At 42.0% G+C, this 22,470-nt stretch overlaps 1 protein-coding gene across 4 annotated transcripts in view; it reads right to left on the reverse strand.

The window, feature by feature from the left end:
- LOC141140658 (sodium/calcium exchanger 1) overlaps positions 1 to 19,194 on the reverse strand; it is a 495,383-nt gene extending 476,189 nt beyond the window's left edge. For 3 of the 4 annotated variants that reach the window (XM_073628057.1, XM_073628056.1, XM_073628054.1), the window contains exon 1: positions 18,683 to 19,194. The gene's annotated coding sequence lies outside the window, so the exon portion shown is untranslated. Of the gene's footprint in view, positions 1 to 17,382; positions 18,492 to 18,682 lie in introns of those variants that run through there. The other variant, XM_073628055.1, reaches the window with a different exon arrangement.
- Between the last annotated feature and the right edge of the window lie 3,276 nt (positions 19,195 to 22,470).

Consider the following 22,470-nt stretch of genomic DNA (forward strand, 5'->3'; position numbering starts at 1 on the left):
AAAGGTTTAACTGTGTGCCTAGCAAGTGTTTTTGTGTACAGTGTTAGATGTTTTTACTAGGGGAAGTGAGGGATTTTATTCTCTGCTTTGCAGGAACACAAAATCTATCCCTTCCCCCGTCAGAACGGAGACTGGCTTCTGCTGTGATTGATCACAGCAGAAGCGGCCAGCTGGCGGCACGCACGGGCCCCCTGCAGGCAGAAGTGCAGCATCACATATATATATATATTATATATATATATATATATATATATATATATATATATATATATATATATATATATATACACACATGATCCTGCACAGGAGAGCCACCCTGTAGCAGTAAATCTGCTATGAGGTGGTCCTGAATCAGTTAACAGATTTCAGTATAAACGTATACATATCAACTCTAGGTTGATATAAAATATACAATTTCATGCAGCCCTGTAATCATTAATACATCATTATTTTTTATTATTTAATTTGACTTAGTACTGACCTTCTGAAATCCCTATACAGCAGAGCTCACACAGGGAAAGAGAGAAGCAGAACAAAAATCAAGCAGAGTGACAGAGAGATGTGCTCATCAATCTGCTGCTTCTCCTTTCACTCCCCAGTCACAGGCTGAGAGAAGAACAAGACCTGTAAATGTTACTTAAAGCGGTATAAAACCCAAAACCAAAAATGTAATATATATTGCAGCTTACCAATCATTAGATGCATTGTCTGCATTACTCTTCTTATTTTTTTAGTTTTTTTTTCCTTCTGTTTTCATCTGGTGATCTGGCCAGTATTACACCTCCTGTATTAGAGTGCCCACCCTCTGGATGAAGGAGAACAGGAGGCACCTTTGGAAAGCCCCATTATCAGTCTGGGAGAATGGAAGTGTTAAATGTACTAGCAGATTTAAATACACTAACATCTTGAAGGCAAACTCCAGCTAATACCTTATAAGCAGTCCCAGTAACTGTTTTGTTCCTTTTGGGATAACGGTTTTAAATAAATATGTAAAAGCTGATCATTGTAAGCATCATGTCAGGGTTAAATGGTTTGTCTCATCTCTGTAAAAGAATGCATTCTGCTGGAGAGCTTGCTCTTTTGAAAAACAATAAATTTACTGGCCAGATCACCAGATGCAAATAGAAGAAAGAAAGCCTAAAAAAATAAAATGAAGGCAGCCATCACATCTAAGAATTGGTAAGCTGCACTATAATAAATGTTTGCTTTCGGGGTTAATACCACTGATGAAGATGAAAAATCAGATCTCCTAAGTTGCCTCATTACAAGATAGACAGAAAAACAAGTCCTTTGCCATGTAAAACGGCTACCTTACAGTATACAGTTGTGCTCAAAAGTTTGCATACCCTGGTAGAAATCGTGAAATTTTGGCACTGATATTTGAAAATATGACTGATCATGCCAAAAACTGTCTTTGATTTAAGCATATTGATCATATGAAGCCATTTATTATCACATAGTTGTTTGGCTCCTTTTAAAATCATAACGATAACAGAAATCACCCAAATGGGCCTGATCAAAAGTTTCCATACGCTGGAATGTTTGTCCTTGGTACAGACACACCAGATGACACAAATGGGTTAAAATGCCAATTAAATGTTAATTTCCCACATTTGTGGCTTAAAATGCAATTAGTGTCTGTGCATAAATAGTCAATGAGTTTGCTAGCTCTCACGTGGATGCACTGGCCAGGCTAGATACTGAGTCATGGGGAGCAGAAAAGAACTGTCAAAAGACCTGTGTAACAAGGTAATGGAACTTTACAAAGACAGAAAAGGATTTAAAAAACCTTGAATATGCCAGTCAGTACTATTCAATCATCTATTAGGAAGTGGTAAATTCAGGGATGTCTTCATACCAAGCAAAAGTCATGTAGGCCAAGAAAGATTGCAGCCACAAAAGCTAGAAGAATTGTTTGGGATACAAAGAAGAACCCACAGGTAACTTCAGAAGAAATACAGGCTGCTTTGGAAAACAATGGTGTGATTGTTTCAAGCAGCACAATACAACAATAATTGAACAAAAAATAGCTGCCTGGTCAAATTGCTAGAAATAAGCCTTTACTGCACTAACGCCACAATGTTTACAATATGCCGTACAACACATTGACACGCACAGCTTCTGACACACTGTAATCTGAAGTGACAAGACCAAAATAGAGCTTTTTGGTCACAACCAAGTGCTATGTTTGGAGAGGAAGAATGCAATCCCAACTGTGAAGCATTGTGGTGGCTCACTGATGTTTTGGTGGTGTGTAAGCTCTAAAGGCACGGGAAATCTTGTGAAAGTTGACGGCAAGGTGAATGCAGTATGTTATCAGAAAATACTGGCAGACAATTTGCATTCTTCTAAACGAATGCTGCACATGGGACGCTCTTGGACTTCCCAGCATGTCAATGACCCTAAGCACAAGGACAAGTTGACCCTCCAGTGGTTACAGCAAAAAAAGGTGAAGGTTCTGGAGTGGCCATCACAGTCTCCTGACCTTAATATCATCGAGTCACTCTAGGGAGATCTCAAATGTGTGGCTCATGCAAGACGACCAAAGACTTTGCATGACCTGGAGGCGTTTTCCCAAAACGAATGGGCAGCTATATCACCTGCAAGAACTTGGGGCCTCATAGACAACTATTACAAAAGGCTGCACACTGTCATTAATGCTAAAGGGGGCAATACACAGTAGGTAAGGGTATGCAGACTTTTGAACAGGTGTCATTTTATGTGATAACTTGTTGCCATATGATTATTCTATGATTGTGCCATTCTGTTATGACCTACAGTTGAATATGAATCCCATGAGAAATAAAAGAAATGTGTTTTGCCTGCTCACTCTTTACAAATTGTACATATATTACCAATTTTCCAAGGATATGAAAACTTTTGAGCACACATGCACAGTACACATAACATCTTTGTATTTAGCTGCTTGCCTGAAATTCATCTTTAACCACTTCAGCCCCGGAAGGATTTGCTCCCTTAATTACCAGGCCATTTTTTGCATTATGACCCTGCGTCATTTTAACTGACAATTGCGCGGTCGTGCGATGCTGTACCCAAACAAAATGTACCGTATATACTCGAGTATAGGTCAATCCGAATATAAGCCGAGGACTCTAATTTACCACAAAAAACTGTGAAAAACGTAATGACCCGAATATAAGCCAAGGGTGAGAAATGCAGCAGCTACTGTATATGGAAAAGAGGGTCAGCAATGCCCATCTGCAGCTGCATGCCTCCCTGTGTCCTGTGCATACCTCACTGTGTCCTGTGCATGCCTCCTGTGCCAATCTGCATCCCTCCTGTGCCAATCTGCATCCCTCCTGTGCCAATCTGCATCCCTCCTGTGCCCATCTGCATCCCTCCTGTGCCGATCTGCATCCCTCCTGTGCCAATCTGCATCCCTCCTGTGCCAATCTGCATCCTCCGCGTGCCGCTCTGCATCCACCGATCAGCACGTCATAAAAACATACGGCGGCCATTCCAATGTTCAAAAGCCGCGCCTCCTCCTTGTCTGTGATAGGCAGAACACTCAATTTCCCAGCAGTCAGTGTTCAGCCTATCACGGACATCCTCATACCACGGATGAGAGTGAGATGATGTCCGTGATAGGCTGAACACTGACTGCTGGGAAATTGAGTGCCCCCCTCGGCTTATACCCGAGTCACCGCCATCTGCCTACCTGACACGCTGATCAGGTAGGCAGATGGCGGTGACTCGGGTATAAGCCGAGGGGGGCACTTTCAGCCTAAAAAAAAGGGCTGAAAATCTCGGCTTATACGCAAGTATATACGGTATGTACTTTTTTCCCATAAATAGAGCTTTCTTTTGGTGGTATTTGATCACCTCGGCGGTTTTTATTATTTGCGCTATAAACAAAAAAAGAGCGACAATTTTGAAAAAAAAATATATATATTTTCTACTTTTTGCTATAATACATATCCAAAAAATAAATAAAAAAACAAATTTCGTCATAAATTTAGGCCAATATATATTCTTCTACATATTTTTGGTAAAAAAAATTGTATTTTTTTTGGTTTATGCAAAAGTTATCGCGTCTACAAACTACGGGATAGATTTATGGACTTTAATTTATTTATCTATCTTTTACTGGTAATGGCGGCGATCTGCGATGTCTTAGCGGGGCTGCGACATTGCGGTGCACAAAAGACTATATGAGATATACCTTAAAAATGGTGGAACACAGATGCCTCCACCTGAGCATTTCCATTTGCAGCAGATTTTTTACTTTTTGTGCTACAGTAGTTGCAGAGATCAGATTACAGCTGATATTACTATGCACACGACCTTTGAATACACTGTTGTATGACATTGTATGACAGCGCAAGCGTCATCCAAAGTGTTACAGCGCTGAGAGCTGAAAATTGGCCTAGACAGGAAGGGGGATAAGTGCCCAGTATTGAAGTGGCCTGTTGCTGACACTCCCAAACATGTTCAGACTTTAATCCATTTTATGTTTCTTGCAGCAAAAATCGCTATAGCGACTGGAAAAAACATGTGGTAGATCTGGCTATGATGAAAAGTAAGCTGACATAGATCGTGCTCAATGAAAAGCTGGTCAGTATCTTGAAAGATAGGATTGCTAAATTTGACCATGTTTGGGATCCTTAGATTAAGTATCTCTAACTTCCAGCTGACTAAGAAGTGCTGGCAGCGGAGGCAGCAGTTTCTTCATTTCCCCTCTTTCTTGTTCCCTTTCTATTCTTTGTCTCTTCTTTTTCTTTACTTCTCCCTGCTCCCCCTTCTTTCCTTTTTTTTTTTTCTTTCCTCTTCTTGTATTTTCATTTGGTTATTTTGCTCACACTTTTTGTAGTGCACTTTGTATACTCACGAGTCACGACCCACGCCGCCTAGCCGGTGGGTGGTGGAGAAACATAGGTTCTAATATTTCCCCTAGTGGGGTTTTCTGAGTAGGATTGTTGGATGCTTTTATAAGAATGTTTATCTTTATGTTGAACTTATATTTTTTATGGCAACCCTTTGTGTTGAAGATGACTGGTGTTATACTATTTGTTTTTTTTTTTTTTCATATCCGTCCTTGATGTTTTGATATGTTCCACCTGCGTTGCAAACTTTATCTTTGATGTCATTCTTTGCCTACGAATTGTGTCCTCTTTGGAAAAAAATATTTCCATATATGTTGAAACAGAAAAATGGTGGAACATCTGCAAGCCACAGAAGAAGCATCAAAAGATACACACAGCAACACCCCTGCTTAGTGGTCTCCCAGACAGCTTTGGGAGTCGGGACACTTATTACAGCACTTGATGCTCACCCAGATGATGAGTTTACCCCGGAATATGTCAAGCGTAAATTTGTTGATGAATACAAGAGAAAACTGACAGTGCAAACAGTGAAAATGCTTCTACAGCAGAATCTGCATTAAGAACCAAGCCATAACCGTAATATGCAACGTAAAGTACGTGAATGTTTGATGTGCATAAAGACAGGTGCCTCAAAGTCATATTAAACCATCAAATTTAAAGCACTCGTTGCACCTGATCACTAATCACTTACTGATATGCAGCTTCTTTATCTATTAATTCTTCCCTATGTTCCAGTTTAAGCTGGAGCCGTGACCGTTGCCCCAGGTTTCCTGTTTCAGGGTAACTCCTTTCACTCCCACAGCATCCTATAGGGCCGCCCTTGCATGCAGGAGCTATACTTGTGTCTCCCTACACTCTCTAGGCTTGTTCACGCAAGCTTTGGTGCTCTGAAGAGAGATTTGCAGTGGATCGCTCTTTAGAGGGTGTTTGACATGGGAGGAGGTTTTATGTTGCTTCCTCGCAACCTGTTTTAACCCCTAAAACCTCACATCCCTATGCCACAACCATGTGCTTTCCACGCAGTTTGTGAGGTGGTAGTGGCGCAGCCCCATTTGCATGACTGGGTCACATTCGGTGGGTGGTACTGGTAGCTAGTGCAACAGCAGGTAACATTTTTGCAGCATTTTGATGCAAAGCATTGCAGCTGCAACATGCAAACACCCCTGTCTGCTGATTTTGCAGCTTAACCACTTGCCTACTGGGCACTTTCACGCTTCCTGCCCAGGCCAATTTTCAGCTTTCAGCGCATTCATGCACCCAACAAAATTTTTATGATTTTTCTGAGAGAGATAGAGCTTTCTTTTGGTGGCATTTTGATCACCAGTGGGTTTTTTTTTTTTTGATGAACAAACAAACAAAAAACCTGCCAATTTTGGAAAAAAAAAAAGTTTTTCTTAGTTTATGGTTATACATTTTAGTAAATAAGTAATTTTTCTCCTTCACTGATGTGCGCTGATGAGGCTGCACTGATGGGCACTGGTGAGGAGGCACTAATAGGCACTGACAGGCGGCACTGATGGCCACTGTAGGTGGCACTAATGGGCACTGATAGGCGACAATGATAGGCTGCACTGATAGGCACTGACTGGCAGCACTGATGGGCACTGATTGGCAGCACTGGTGGGCACTAATTGGCAGCATTGGTGTGCACTGTTGGGGCTGCACTGATAATCAGGACACTAATGATCAGTGCCCTGATTATCAGTTTAGATGTCCTCTGTGTGGATCGCCGCTTATCGGCTCTTCTGTCCTCACGCGCTGCCAGTGCAAATCCTGTTTACACCATGTTCAGCTGTAATTGGACACAGCTGGTCACATGGTAAAGAGCCACTGTAATTGACTCTTTACCACGATCTGTGATTGCTGTGTCCCAAGGACACAGCGGTCACAGATCACTGCCAATGCGCACTGCAGGGGGCATGCAGGAAGCACAATCACGGGAGAAGGTCAATACATGCTCTCCTGGGAATGTGCAGCCGTGCTGTAGCTGTCATTTGGCGCAGTTGTGAGGAAGTTAAGGGTACATGCACATTGGACTTAAAAAATGCTGCTTCTAGAGGTGTTTTGTGTTTTTCCTGTAGAAGCAGCTTAGTGTTATCCTACTGTATGTCCATGCACAGTAGGATGTTTCGAGGCATATTTTAAGCGTTTGGAGGCAGTAAAAAAACCTTATGGTTTGCTTTTTTTAGAGGATTTTACTGGCAGAAAAAACCCCACTAAAAATGCTCCTAAATGCTCTACAAAAATGCTCTATATCAACCTTTCTCAACCTTTACAACACTGAGGAACCCTTAAAATAACTTTCTAAAAATTACTACATCTACAACTCATGATACATTAGTGTGATGATCAGTGGGAAGAATGTTCCTTACACTTGTGTTCATTAGGAAGAATCCCCCCCTTATAAATAGCTAAAAAGTTTAATGGTGTCATTGGGAACTTATCTGAGAGGCAGACATTGTTCATAGCTCAAGGAACCCCCAGCAACTTCTGGAGGAACCCTAAGGTTCCATGGTAACCCTGGTTGAGAAACTGCTCTATATATTAGAGTTTTTTTTCTGCCAAGTGAACTGGTGTTTTTTTAAGCCCAGTGTACATAGACCTAATCACATAGACCCTAAAGGGGAGTGATTAGGGGTGGTAAAACCCCCCCGACCGCAAGTGTAAACGAGGCCTTAGAGAGTGGTCACGGAAATGCGTGTTCCCACTGGGAGGCCCCCCTTATCTTCTGATACAGTGACAATTGTAAAATATTCCCAAACGTTTTGTCCCGCTGACTAGAATAAATAAAGAGGGTGAATCTCGCTAGTGAGGGTGCAAGCAGAAATAAAAAACTTTAAACATTTCCTCCTAGCTATTTTTTAGGTTTCTTTGTGGTGATTTGTGCCTTTTTGAGTGATATTTAGTATATCCACCTCTAGCATACATTGTGGTACAATAGAGCTTTCTAGTGATAACAACTTAATAACTCAGGACAAATAAGCTGAGATTTGTTTCAGTCATATAAGAACTTCCATCATCACTATTAGAGGGTTCTCCTTATATATTGTTTTGAATGTATCCACTTATAATACTGTAAAATGTACATTGTTACAACAAAGAACTATAGTGACTCAGTGAAAGGATGTAATGATGTAATGATTACACACAGAAATGTGTTTTAGTCAAATATGAACTTTCATTATCACTCTTAAGGGATTGTTCACACTTGCCCACACAGTAGCGATCTGTTTCTTTTGTGCCGGCTGGTGCCTTCCATTTTAGCAACACAAGGTTCTGTTTACCTTTTTTTTTTGTCTCAGCTTTATTAACCTCCATGGCGGTATGATTATTTCATATTTCTGATGCTGAAAGCAGTACCATTATTTTGCATGGAAATTTGGAGTTTTATATTGTAGGTCTGTAATTCTTAGGAATAATTCACTTAAATCTGTCCAAACCAGAGTCTAGTAGACATCTTGGGTATGAGAAAGTATGAAACACATATAATAAATAACTATAAATAATTATACCAAATAATAATATGATAATAATAAAAATTATTCAATAATGTAATCAAATCAAAAACACTGAACACTGCAGAATTGTCGCTGTCATTACTTTTAGTGTTTGATGACGGATTTCCCCACAAATCACTATCGCTCAATTCTGTGAGTGATTCTAATTTATTATCGCTGTTTTCTAGCTGGTCTAAAACCACTTTTGATGTAAAGGGATGGTTTTGGTTGCTATGGACAATCTCCAGTTTCCAGGCAGAAAGATCAGTTTTTATAATATAAAACTGCATGCAGGACATTGGAGAAACCACTAGGGACAAAAGGGATGAGAAATAATTTCATACAGTAATGTAATCTGTAAGATTACAGTATACTGTATGTATTGTGTGTTTCACTTTTTGAATTTGGGCGCAGTTCTCCATCCCCGTGCGTCGCAACGCTCGCAGGGAACGGAGCTCGGCTCCATGATGAATCGAGCGGAGGACGAGCCCCTCACACCATGCAGGGAGACATCGCAGGATCCAGGGGACAAGGTAAGTAAGCTCTTCCTGGATCCTGCGATGCGATCCCGAGTGTGGCTCAGGGTTACCGCTTTTGGTTCTGAAATCCCACCCCGAGCCACACTCGGGAATACCGCCGGGGGGGTTAAAATGTCACAAAGTGACAGCTGCAGTACAAATAAATGCAGGGACAGACATAGAGAGCGACTATAATAGTTGCAGTTGCTTCAGAGCTTAGTAAATGAGCAGAAGCACTGCTGACTTCAGCCATCCAATTATGTGCTGTTTTTTTTTTTAATTTTCCTTGCATGTGATTTGGCATTACTTGCAAAGTGAAGCTTCTGCTCATTTACTAAGCTCTGAAACAACTGCACTTGCAGAAGGCAACTGGACTTTGTAAAGTGCACAGTCTATTTATCTTCTAAATCAACCCCAGAGTTATCTGTTCCAGCTATCTGTGAGCTCTTAATTTCAGTTTAAGGCCTATATTAACACTTGTGTTTGGGGGCTGAGCTACATTTTTACCACTCCCCCTCGTGCTGCAAAGGCAGAAGAGGAGGGAGTACATATGCAATATTTTGCACTGCAGTGCTTCAAAAATTATCTCTGTTGTCTGGTACTGCATGCTGAATGTGACCTATTCAACTGAATGGGGGCGCCTCACAACCAAGTGCAATGTGGTGTGCTAGTGTGCAGTGGCGGGTGGTGCTCAAAATGTTTGGGGGGCACAAACAAACTGAAATAATCTGAAAAAAAACCCCACCAATTGCAGCCTCACTGTGCCCATCAAACGCAGCCACTGTGCCATCAAATGCAGCCACTGTGCTATCAAACGCAGCCGCTGTGCCATCAAACGCAGCCACTGTGTCCATCAAATGCTGCCACTGTGCCCATCAAACGCAGCCACTGTGTCCATCAAATGCTGCCACTGTGCCCGTCAAACGCTGCCACTGTGCCATAAAATGCTGCCACTGTGCCATAAAATGCTGCCACTGTGCCCATCAAATGCTCCCACTGTGCCCATCAAATGCTCCCACAGTGCCCATTGAATGCTGCCACTGTGCCCCCCCCACCCGCTGTCTGCCTGGCACTTACCCTGTCTCGGTGGGGCAGCAGGTGACGGCGGCGGGCGGTGTCCTGTCCTCCATGCTCCTCCATGTCCTCGATGTCTTCTCCCGTCCTGTCCTATGATTGGACACCTGATAGGCATTCAATCACAGCGCCTGTCATTTCAGCCAATCAGGTGACGAGTAACAGACACGAGCACCTGATTGGCAGAGAGGCGGTTCAGTGTTGGGAAAGCGAATATTAATTCGCTTTTCTAACACAGCTGGTTAAACTGTGAGCGCCAAGTATGGCACTCACTGTTTACCTTTTTTGATGCCTATGGCTCTAATCAGGTGCTTCAAAAACACCCTCCCACCCCTGTAATTCAGGCGCCCCGCACCCAAAAAGGGGCCAGGCGTCTGAATACGGGGTGGCATCAGCGGCCATGGATAGATTCATGCAATGCATGACCTATCTATTGGTGATAGAGGGGGGTGGCTGAAGAGAGGGGGCGGCACCTGTGCGCCCTTATGGACGCACTGCCACTGCTGGGGTGGGATTTAGGCGGTTAAAGCAGGTAGAGAGGAGGTGATACAATGCCTCCTCGCCGCCTGTCACATGCCATCAGAGAGTAACGCTAGTAAAAATGTGCCCTTAAAATGTTAGTTATGTTTTATTATTGATTTCTGCCTTTACATCCCAAGCTACAGTCTAGTGCACTGTGTTTTTTTGCTCAGCTGCCCTACAGTCTAGCTTAGGCTTTTTCAACCAGGGTACCCAGACACCCCAGGGTGTCTTGAGGTTTCCTCAGGGGTGCCTTGGCAAAATGCCTATAAATTGATCAAAAATTGTATAAAAGCCAAGGGTTGTATCAAGCCTGCGTTTTAGTTACACAAAGCCATAGGTTTTCATTATGAACCATTACAACTTTCTAGACACTGGCATTCTAACAACCAATGACATCATCAGTTGATAAGATGGAAGTCTGTCGCCTCCACAACATCCTTGTTTGACCCTCCTGTGCCCTTCTCCATCAGCTGACTGATAGAGAGAAATTGAGGGAGAAGAGAAACATTGGGATACTAGTCAGTACCAGTGTGCAAAAGTGTATTTGCTTTGGAAGAATAATTCACCTCTAACTTTGGGTGTCCTTTGTGTGGATGTTGCTGCATTATGTCAAGCTATTAGAATAGTTTTTTACATTTTAGAATGGGGTGCCTCAAAACTGTCCATAATTTCAAGGGGGGGCCTTAAGACTGTCTTTCTATAAGGGTACCGGTCAAGGGTAAAGGGTACCGAGCAGTAACACCAGTCTAGCGCACTGCATTATTGCTCAGCTGTCAGTTCTTGCACTATGGAGATCCAAAAGGGACTGTGTAGTTTGCATGTATTTGGAATTCATTTTTGTTCTTTATTCATTCACAATGCATTATATTACGATATTATCATGGTTCTATTTGAAAAACATTTATTCAATAAATGTTCGATAGTTTTTTTTTTTTTATCAATATCATTATTGGTTACAAACGAACATTCATTTCTGTTTTAGTGATTTATTTCATGACTCATCTATTTATATACCGAATGTATACACAGGTTTATATCAACTTTCATGAATGTTGTTTAGATTTTTGTATATTGTATAGAATTTGATATGGTCCATTTTTGAATGAACCAGTATAGAAATCTGAGTTGTGTTGTAGCCCTGAAGAAGGAGGTCTCAGAGCCCCTGAAACCTGTTGGCTGTTCTGTGCAGTTGTTTGTAAACCAATACTATTATTAGGGTCTTTGGACTCTTGGCCACTCTAATAGGACTTTGTACAATTGAATCTTCAAAGTTGGGCCCCCTTGTTTGACAGACTCCCTTTTTTTGTCTGCCTCACCAGAGTCACTGTGCCTTAAAGGGGTTGTAAACCCTTGTTTTTTTTTTTTTTTTTTAAAATAACATACATGTCATACTTACTTCCACTGTGCAGTTCGTTTTGAACAGTGTGGCCCCGATCATCGTCTTCTGGGGTCCCCCACGGGCACTTGCGGCTCCTCCTCGCATTGGTAAACCCCCTAGGAGAAGCGCTCTCCCTGGGGGTTACTGTGCGGGCGTGCTCCCGAGTCCAGCATTTGTGTCCATAGAAACAGAATGCCGGACTTGGCCCCTCCCCCTGTGTCATTGGATTTGATTGACAGCAGCTGGAGCCAATGACTGTGCTGCTAACAATCTATCCAATCAAGAGCAGAGGCAGAGAGGGTGAGTGTGTCTCCGCCGAGGGAACGAACGGGCTCAGGTGAGTAAAACAGGGGGTCTGGGGGGCCGGTCAGTGTCAGAAGTTTTTTCACCTTAATGCATAGGATGCATTAGGTGAAAAAACTCAAGGGTTTACAACCCCGTTAATACATTCTGACCAATCTTCTGATTTGAATCCAGCACCTCTACTTGATCTCATCTTTACTGCAATAAAAACCTCACAGGGGCTCTATCCCTATTTATCAATGACGGACACTTTCTCCGTCACTGAACCAGAAAAAAGGGGGTCACACAAGTCAGGGTGAAGCAAGTACTTCTGATTTGTACACATGCTCCAAGTCAGTGACTTAGAAAGTACTGGAGCTATTGACCCAACATGACAGCCAGGTAAATGGCATCCTCCATGTTGCAGTGTAGCTCACAAAAAATACAATTGAATTGTCCCAATTTCTAAAGGAAAATATTGCCCATGGACACAGATCGTGTACTACTAGAACACATAGCAAGTCTAATTTGAATTCAGAAACTCTAAAGAAACTAAGATTAACTGTATGCCAACCCCTTTTTTGCTTTTTTTCTTGGTTTGGAGGCATTCCAAAAAATCTCTGACATACAAGATAAAATATTGCTGTTTTAGATGCAGGTCTTTACAGGCATTCAAGGGAATAAAAATATATATATTTTTATTTTCAGGTGAGCCTATTCCATTCATAATGTTTGCATCCACTTTGTGGTTTTAACCAATAACAGTGTATAGGTTCAGGAGCATAACTACGCACCATGGGGCCCCACAGCATAATAGTGATGGGGCTCTCCTGCGGCCCTTCTCTGTGGTCAAATATGACAATACATGTCACTGATCTCAACATATAATATGCCTATAACAAGAGCTGTAGTAGCATTAATAAAAGCTATCTCTATATTTTATGTCATATCATCATGACATATTTGTTAATACTCTCATACACACATACTGTATATCCCTAATACAATCTTTGATAAACACTGGATTATTATTATTTTTTTGTATAGAACGACAAACCTCAGCTGTCTTATCAGGTTTTAGCTGAGCAGACACTCTGGGATTTTTAACTGCATAATGGTGGCCATACATGCTTGGATAAATGATCAATATTTTTTTTATTGATCTCTCCCAATAGAAATAATCAGTCAATGGTCAATAACACAATCAATCGATATGCCAAATGCGTGGAAGTGGAATTTAACCGATAGCTGGAAGTTACAGTTGTAAATTATCGATCATATCTCTATTTCTGCCATGCAACCTCATAATCCGATTGATCGATACATTAACAAATTTATGACCAAATCAGCTCAGAATACAGTATAAACTTGAATTGTGGAAAGTTATGGCTTTTTTTCATTTTCTGATCCAATTGTTTTGACCATATTGCACATTGATCTGATAGTAACATCAGACTGTGTCTGGCCACCATTAGGCATACAGGGTAGATTTCAGAATGGTGGGGCTGTAGCAAAAATTCTGGGGGAAATAAGTCTACACTACTAAAACAGCTAAACAAATACTTCTTATTCCTCAGAGGGGGTTTCAGCTTTTCTAGACCGGAGACCTACAGCTTTATTAGACTTAACAGCCTCTTTAATGGGGCCCCTCTCCCTCCCCAGGCCCCATAGAAGTTGCATGGGCTGCTATGGCTATAGTTACTACACAAGTGCAGATTTTCCAAAAACACGTGCCACTATTAAGTCTGTTTTAGGGATTGTCCTCAACATATTTAAAGGCCATGTGTAACCCACTTACCCCTGCACGTTCAAATACATTGCAATGCACATTGGAAGCTCTCCATTCAGTTGGGAAGCTACACCAAATCCATGCAGAACCTTTCCACAACATATTGCATTATAGATAATATACTTAAAGAAATACTTTTTACTCATGTCCATACATGTTGCCTAAGCTGCGAAATGCAGCAAAATATGTTACATCGCATACACTGAAAACAGGTCCTGAAAGCTGAACTTCGCGACTGAAAAAGCCCCCAGCTATGAACAGACCAGACCCTCATATGTTTAGGAGGTCTGTGCTAACTAGAAATCTTGACATGTCATAGGACATGTAATATGGAAAGATACTGAACGTATTACACTTTCTAGTCACTCAGTAGGATTTAGTTGATAGTAACTCTAGAAACCAAGCCATGGGTCTGATTTACTAAAGTGGGCTTTGAAACATCAGGACAGCTCTCCAGATGAAGCCCACATCCAAGTGATGCCCCTCTGGTAGGAGAGTGGACAGCTTAATTTCCCAAAAAATCTTAAGATTTTTTTTAAAGTCAGTGGGATGTCATCAGACTCTCCAAATAAACGTTATATCACTCAGAAAAGCAATATTTAAAGGATTGGTCCACCTTAAAACGACCTTTTAGTGAAGCTGAACAGCTAAATCAAATAATAATTCCTTACATCTCGGAGGGACTCCAATGGTGAGGTCTCTGTACTTGAGTTCCCAGATTTGAAAACCTGCCACGACAAGAGCAAGAGGGTCCCACTCTACCTGTAGGAGTTTTCATTTATTTTATATGCTGGAGAATGTAACAGTAGGAGTGGGAACACCCAAAGGTGGGAACACCCTAAATTACATCGTGGGAGGGAGCGAAAAAAGGAGGATATATAGGAAACCATGGTTGAATTAGCCATACTCCACCTACAAATGAAGGTCACTTTGGGTGGACAGATGTTTTAATTAGTTTAAATGATACCTATTAACATAAATCAATGAGGTTGATTTACCAAAGCTACAATCTGGTGCTGCTTTGCAAGGTAGCCAATCAGCTTCTAACTTCAGCTTGTTCAATTAAGCTTTGACAAAAAACAAAAAAACAAAACAGGGATCTGTCTGGTTTCTATGCAAAGCTGCACCAGATTTTGCACTTTCCAGTTTTAGTAAATTAATCCCAATGGCTAACACAGGACAAGACTCTACCACTGTTATATTGAAAAGCATGAATTCAGATGAAGCAAAGTGCACCTGTCTACATGTCAAAGTCCAATCATTTGAAGAAGTTCTATTTTTGCAAATTCCCTTGTACATTTTATTGAAAATGCCCCTTTAGGTCCATGCTTACACTCCCTTTCACATTTGAATAACTGACAGTATAACCCATGAACAACTAGTATAGAGAATATTCTCTCCACACCAAGGGAGATGAGCTGTCTTCTTGATTTAGACCTACTCAGCAAAATGATGCTGATGGGGAGGAATGGCCACTTATGCAAATTGTTGCACAGGTGTCTGACAGTCAAACACATGAAGCACACCAATTCTAGATTTCAAAATATATTGATTTCTGAAGCTTTTACTCTTTTGATAAAAAATCTTGTGCAAAAGCTATTTTTAAACTAAATATAGAAAAAAAGCAGTTCTAGCTTTCGTTATATGAGAAGACAAAATGTTGCAACATACGCTAATCTGACCATGACAGGTTCCTGTTTCAACACAGCCACTGGTCACAAACGGGACAAAATCAAATGTATAGAATCCAATATTCACACAGATTTCACTTCTTCTTTCAGCAGAAACAATATTGTGAGAGCAGACCTCCCTGCCTAGCATATGCCAAACCGGCTTTCAATTTCTTCTTCCAAAGCAGAGGAGACAAGGTCATTTCCTATTTCACTATCCCCCAGCAAATACAACGCCAATTCACACTAACACTCAGGGACACCCAAAAGCTTTTTGGGTTAGATCAGCTGTGACTGATGACAACATTTTTTTGTCATGTAGGGTACAGATATTTGGATGGATGGATGGATGGATGGATAGATAGATAGATAGATAGATAGATAGATAGATAGATAGATAGATAGATAGATAGATAGATAGATAGATAGATAGATAGATAGATACTATACAGACATATACATGATGATATGCTTTGAGCGCATTTGCAGTCCTGTTGATTATTTAGCAGTGTTGTGCACATGCAATCAAATTCAAAGTCTATTTCACCTTACTACACACCATTTGTATGGCTTTCACTAAACATACATATTTTATATATGATGATCTATAATGTACAAAGAAAAGGTTCATGTGTGTTACCCAAAAAAATGTACAGCAATGCAGTTTAGCTGAATAGCTTAGGTCCACCATTCCTATTTAGGTCCACCATACCTATTTAGGTCCACCATACCTAATCATGATCTCATGCCCATCATGATACTTGTAGGATGCATACCTACACAGAAAATTCACCCAACACCGTACACAAGCATCTTTTGGCAGTCTAAGCATAACCCAGCTGAGCATGATGGGAGATGTCGTTCAGAAGCAGCCCAGCAAAGAGGCCATTCCTGCACAAGTCACTTAAATCATGTTAATGCCTTGTCTAAGGAGAAGGTACAAATTTTAGTGTAAAAATCATTATTGCCTATACGGAATTTATAATTAAACAACTTGCCCAACAATAAATGACATACAAGTCTCAAGACAGTGTTGGTAGTTTGCGTATTACAATAACGCAGGTCATTATCCCTATTAAGGACATCTGCAGTGTAGAAGGGCTAGGTCCTGTGTGCTCCACGTGTGCTGAGCCATGGCACTTGTGGAAAGATCCCCTCGCTCTATACAAGGTAGGAACTGCATTACAATGTAGATCACTATTGATTACCTTGATGAACAGATGTAAAACTAGGAACTAAAAGACATGCAACCATGCTTTAATATTTCATGCGACCGTCATCCGCTATCTACTCCTGGACTATTTGACATCAATTCTACCTTATTAAAGGGATAATATCCTTTCCAGCTATGCATTCTTGCATTATTATTATTTTTTCCCCAGAGTGACATGTTACCATAGAGTACTAGAGATGGGAACCCTGGCCGTAAGCAACAGCTGTGCCAGCATAGTGAGAAATCTGTTGTTTGACATATGCAGAAATGAATGAAATCCACGCTTTTTAGTGAGATTGGTCCGAAGTGGTGGATGATGACACAATGTCAGGATGATGGCAGAGGCATGTCTGCAGTCAGGTAGTCAATATATATATATATATATATATATATATATATATATATTCTACACATGTATAGATGAAAATGGATTCCTCCCCAGCACTAACAGAAGCTCCTCGCCATGCACTGCAGATGTCAGTGGCAGCCAACAGGTTAAAGAGCAGTCCTAACGAGGTGAGATAAAGGGTATTAAAGACGACAAAAGACACTACGGGACCTTCCAAGGCTGGGGATCCGCAGTGGGCTTATTTACCTCAATTCCTAGCTTAAGTCAAAGACATTGATCAGCTCCACCGCAGCAGCAGGACTCCTAGTACAGGCTGAGGAGGTCTAAGTGGAAGAACCTCTGTAAGCTTTAACCTGAGGCTCTGGTGTCCTTAATACATCCAGCCTGCAGTCTCGCTCCCTGGGCTAATCCTCCCGGATGCTGAGCCTGTCTCATGCAGTAAGGCATGTGAGAATACCTGTCAGGCAGGATGCATATGAATTACCAAGTCATCTGTGAGAAAAGGGACAAATCAGGGACACCTCTCTTCCAGAATAAGCCACCTACAGCAAACGGCAGACATGCACATTATCCGCACATCCTCCAGGGACCACACACTCCTCACCTCCTCCTACTGAGGCACCACAGGAATAATAACTCACTACAAATCTATCCCACTCACAACCTATTGGAGGAGGGACTGCTAACCCTTCCAGTGCCGGGGGTGGGGACAGGCAACGCACTGCGGGCAACCGGCAGCAGGGGCGGACATTGTACCACTTGGACATGCTGCACCGGGGCCCTTTGGGACTTAAAGGGTCCTTTTTTTTTTTTTTTTGGGGATGTGGGTCAGATGGGTGCTGGGATGGGTGATGGGTGCTGGGACCCTCTCCAGAGGTCACATTGATCCCAATTCTTTTTAAACTGAATATGGAAAGAAGAAATTCTAGTTTTCATTATAGGAGAAGACAATAATTTTTTTATTGCCAACAATTGGGGGACCCCCTGGGCAATGATCGGCAGCCCATGGGTTAATAAGAGTTCAGGAGTCCAAATATAGAGGAAAATAGGAGGAAATGTCTACAGAATGAACTTTTCCGAGGAGATGATCCAACACACAGCCCAGGCTGATGAGGACATGACTTCTCCATTGCAGATTGCAGCATTGGCCAGCACACACGTACGAGCATAGCACACTGATGATGCGGGCTGATGACTGTGGCGGGGAGGGGATCCCCATGCCGCATGTCACGCTGCGCTACTGCCTATGCAGGCGCTCCTCTGATCTGGAAGGTCACAGGAGCCCCGGGCAGGTAGAAGCAGGAAGGTGGACGAGGAAGGGCACCCTGCATGCATTGTAAATCGCTGATCCTTTTATTAATGCAGTAATCGTATTAACCGCTTTAATCTGCAGACTCGTCATAATCGCTTCTATGAATGAAGAAAGGAAAGGAAGATACAATGTATACACAATACGCAAAACAAACAAACACACACTGACACACAATACACAAAACAAACACACACTGACACTACACAAAACAAAGACAGCATGGGGGTGTCATACCTTGTGTGGTCCAGGGTGTGCGGATAATCTGATGATGGGGTGATCCTCCTGTCACATTCACCTTTATATAGGTCCAGATCAGGAAGAAGACGCCTTGACCATGACAGCGAATAGGCAGCGAATCCTCGCACAGCACAATGCCATGCATCCACTACAGGCAGCAGAGAGGAAGCACGCTACTACCATCCACACACTGATCACATGGAGGGGACAGATCTCCAGGATCAGGATCTTCTTCTCCTCCACACTGCTCTGATCATCCTCTACCAGATCCACAGAGTGATCAGATGTGTGTGAGATCCTTCATAGCTCTATAGGATTTCCTCTTCTCTCTCTCTCTCTCTCTCTCTCTCCCTCTCTCTCTATGTCTGTCTCTGTTTCCCCCCCTCCAGCTGTCTGCTCTGCTTGGGAATATTTTCCGATTTCCTCTGGATTGGGAGTGAGGGAGCTCAGGCTTTGCAGTACATCATGGCTGAGAGCCAGCCTTCTTATCACCATCCAGACCCTCCCACCCCATTGATCACACTCACCATTACTCCAACTTCCCATTTCTCTCCTAACACTGCAAGAAGAAAACTTCTCAACTTTACAAGCCTTATATTTCATCTGTTTTTGCCTTTATGGCTCCTTTACTGCAGATGCAATCAAATGCGTTCTTTAAACGCAGAAAAAGGATGTGCATTTACCGGCTACTTTATTAAGTACACCTTGTTAGTGCCCTTTTGCCTTCAGAACTGCCTTAAAGTGATTGTGAAGGTTCATTTTTATTTTTTCAAATAACAAACGTGTTATACTTACCTGCTCTGTGCAAGGTTTTTGCACAGAGCAGCCCCGATCCTCTTCTGCTGGGGTGCCCCGATGGCACTCCTGGCTCTTTCTCATCATCGGGTGCCCCCATGGAGAGCCGCTTTTCGTGGGGCCACCCGTGCATGTTCACGAGTCCATTGACACAGAGACAGCAGGACTTGGCCCTTCCCCCCTCTCCCATGTCACTGGATTTGATTGACAGCAGCGGGAGCCAATCAATCCAATGAGGACGGAGTCGCTGGGCTCGTGCACATCGCTGGAACGGACAGGTTCAGGTAAGAAAAAGGGGGACTTTGGGGGAAGCTGCAGCACAGAAGGTTTTTCACCTTAATACATAGAATGCGTTAAGGTGAAAAACCTGGAGACTTTACTCTTTAATTCTTCGTGGCATAGATTCAACAAGGTTTGGAAACATTCCTCAAAAATTGTGGTCCATATTGACATGATAGCATCGCGCAGTTGCTGCAGATTCACATCAGTCCCTGCCTTTAAGGCGCTTAACCACTTCAGCCCCGGACCATTTGGCTGGCCAAAGACCAGAGCGTTTTTTGCGATTTGGCACTGCGACGCTTTAACTGACAATTGCGCGGTGTGCGACGTGGCTCCCAAACAAAATTGATGTCCTTTTTTTCCCACAAATAGAGCTTTCTTTTGGTGGTATTTGGTCACCTCTGCGGTTTTTATTTTTGCGCTATAAACAAAAAAAGAGCGACAAATTTGGAAAAAAACGCATTTTTTTTTACTTTTCTCTATAATAAATATCCCCAAAAAATATATAAAAAAACTTTTTTTTTCCTCAGTTTAGGCCGATACGTATTCTTCTACATATTTTTGGTAAAAAAAATTCGCAATAGGAGTTTATTGATTGGTTTGCGCAAAAAGTTATAGCGTCTACTAGGGGATAGTTTTCTGGCATTTTTATTAATATTTTTTTTTTTACTAATAATGGAGGTGATCTGCGATTTTTATCATGACTGCAACATTATGGCAGAGAGATCGGACACTTTTGGCGCTATTTTGGGACCATTCACATTTATACAGCGATCAGTGCGATTAAAAATGCACTGATTACTGTGTAAATGTGACTGGCAGTGAAGGGGTTAACCAGTAGGGGGCGCTGCAGGGGTTAAGTGTGTCATAAGGATGTGTTCTAACTGTAGGGGGGATGGGCTACGTGTGACACGACACTAATCACCGCTCCCGATCACAGGGAACTGTGATCAGTGTCCTGTCACTAGGAAGAATGGGAAATGCTTGCTTACATCAGCATTTTCCCATTCTTCCTCTCCGTGAGACGATTGCGGGTATCCCTGCGGACATCGAGTCCGCGGGACCCGCAATCTCACTCACGGAGCTTGCGGCGGGCACGTGCCTACAATGCTGTGTCTTAAAGGGCAACGTACAGGTACGTTAATATGCCTGTACGTGCCCTTATGCTGACGTATATCGCGTGAGCCAGTTGGCAATGGGTTAAAAAAAAAAAAAAAAATATATATATATATATATATATATATATATATATATATATATACACACACACACACTATATTACCAAAAGTATTGGGACATCTGCCCTGTACATGCACATGAACTTTAATGGTAACCCAGTCTTAGCCTGTAGGGATCAATATTAGTTGGCTCACCCTTTGCAACAGCTATAACAGCTTCAACTCTTCTGGGAAGGCTGGCTACAAGGTTTAGGAGTGTGTCTATGGGAATGTTTGACCATTCTTCCAGAAGCGCATTTGTGAGATCAGGCACTGATCATCCATGTCAAACTAATGGAGAGCCTGAAAACATGATCTGTTGGGGCGCCTTGAAGACTGGAGTTGAGAAACACTGATATAGATATATATATTTATTTAAAAAAACACTGCATACACATTACAAATGCATGTAAATGCACATTGTACACATTACAAATGCATGTAAATGCACATGTGGACCTGAACACTGAATGCAGGAGTGTGGTGTAGGCAAGCCCTTAAAGCCCAACTGCAGGCAGATAAAAGAAAATATCCCTTGCAGTGGGGCTGTGCTTTTTTAGTTGGATAGAGTGAAGAGGGATTAGAGTGCCTGTCGGGTTTTAATTGGTGCCTTTGCCCCCCTGTTATGGAGATTCATCCTCTCTATTTGTCCTTCTTACCATTGTTATTGAAAGAGAAAGTAGAAGAAAATTGGAAATCTTCATCTGTGAACACTCAGCATGTGGGCCTGAGGGGGCCTCAAGGGATTCCCTTAAAGTGGTACTTCACCCAAAAAGGGAAGAGCAGAGTAAAAATGTACTGGCTTTCATGTGTTACATCCCTGTTGTCCAGATGAGTAACTGTCAACTCGGAGAACTGAGGAAAAATTTTGAGTACAAGGCATCACTCCCCCCCCCCCCCCCCCTCCCGAGCACAGCGTTCTGCACTATTTATTATGTAACAAAATGCAGTGTTAAGAATATATGGCCAATCATGAACATATATATACTATAATGAATAATAATAACACCATACAAATGAAGTGCAATGTGCAATAAGTGAATATGTGCAATAAATTCAGAAGGAGAAACCTTTAATAAGACAGAATAACTGTGTATATAAGATAGCCACTTTGCGGTAGAACAGTCCACATATAGATAGATGGCAAAGTCTGTTTCAAAAGTGTTCAAAGGAGCAAACCATGTCCACTGAGTCACCATAACACATGCGTCCACCACCCAGGAGAGGAATTAAACACTCTTACCAGAATGCATAGACTTGACTAAGTCAAACAAGCATAGAATTGTAAGCTTCAGAATGCTGGTCCAGCAAGGATCTCGAAGGGTTTAAACACCATGACTCTCCACACCAAGTAAATCTCTTGATAAATCACGGGTTCCCACGTTTTATGAAAAAGACAGAAAACCTCCACATAGTGTAAAACTGTCTTGATGACAAATTTAATTAAAAGTAGAAAACGTACAACATTGTTGAATAGATGAGCATCAATAAGAT

The sequence above is a fragment of the Aquarana catesbeiana genome, linkage group LG04 (genome assembly GCF_042186555.1).
Source record: "Aquarana catesbeiana isolate 2022-GZ linkage group LG04, ASM4218655v1, whole genome shotgun sequence".
Lineage (NCBI taxonomy): Eukaryota > Metazoa > Chordata > Amphibia > Anura > Ranidae > Aquarana > Aquarana catesbeiana.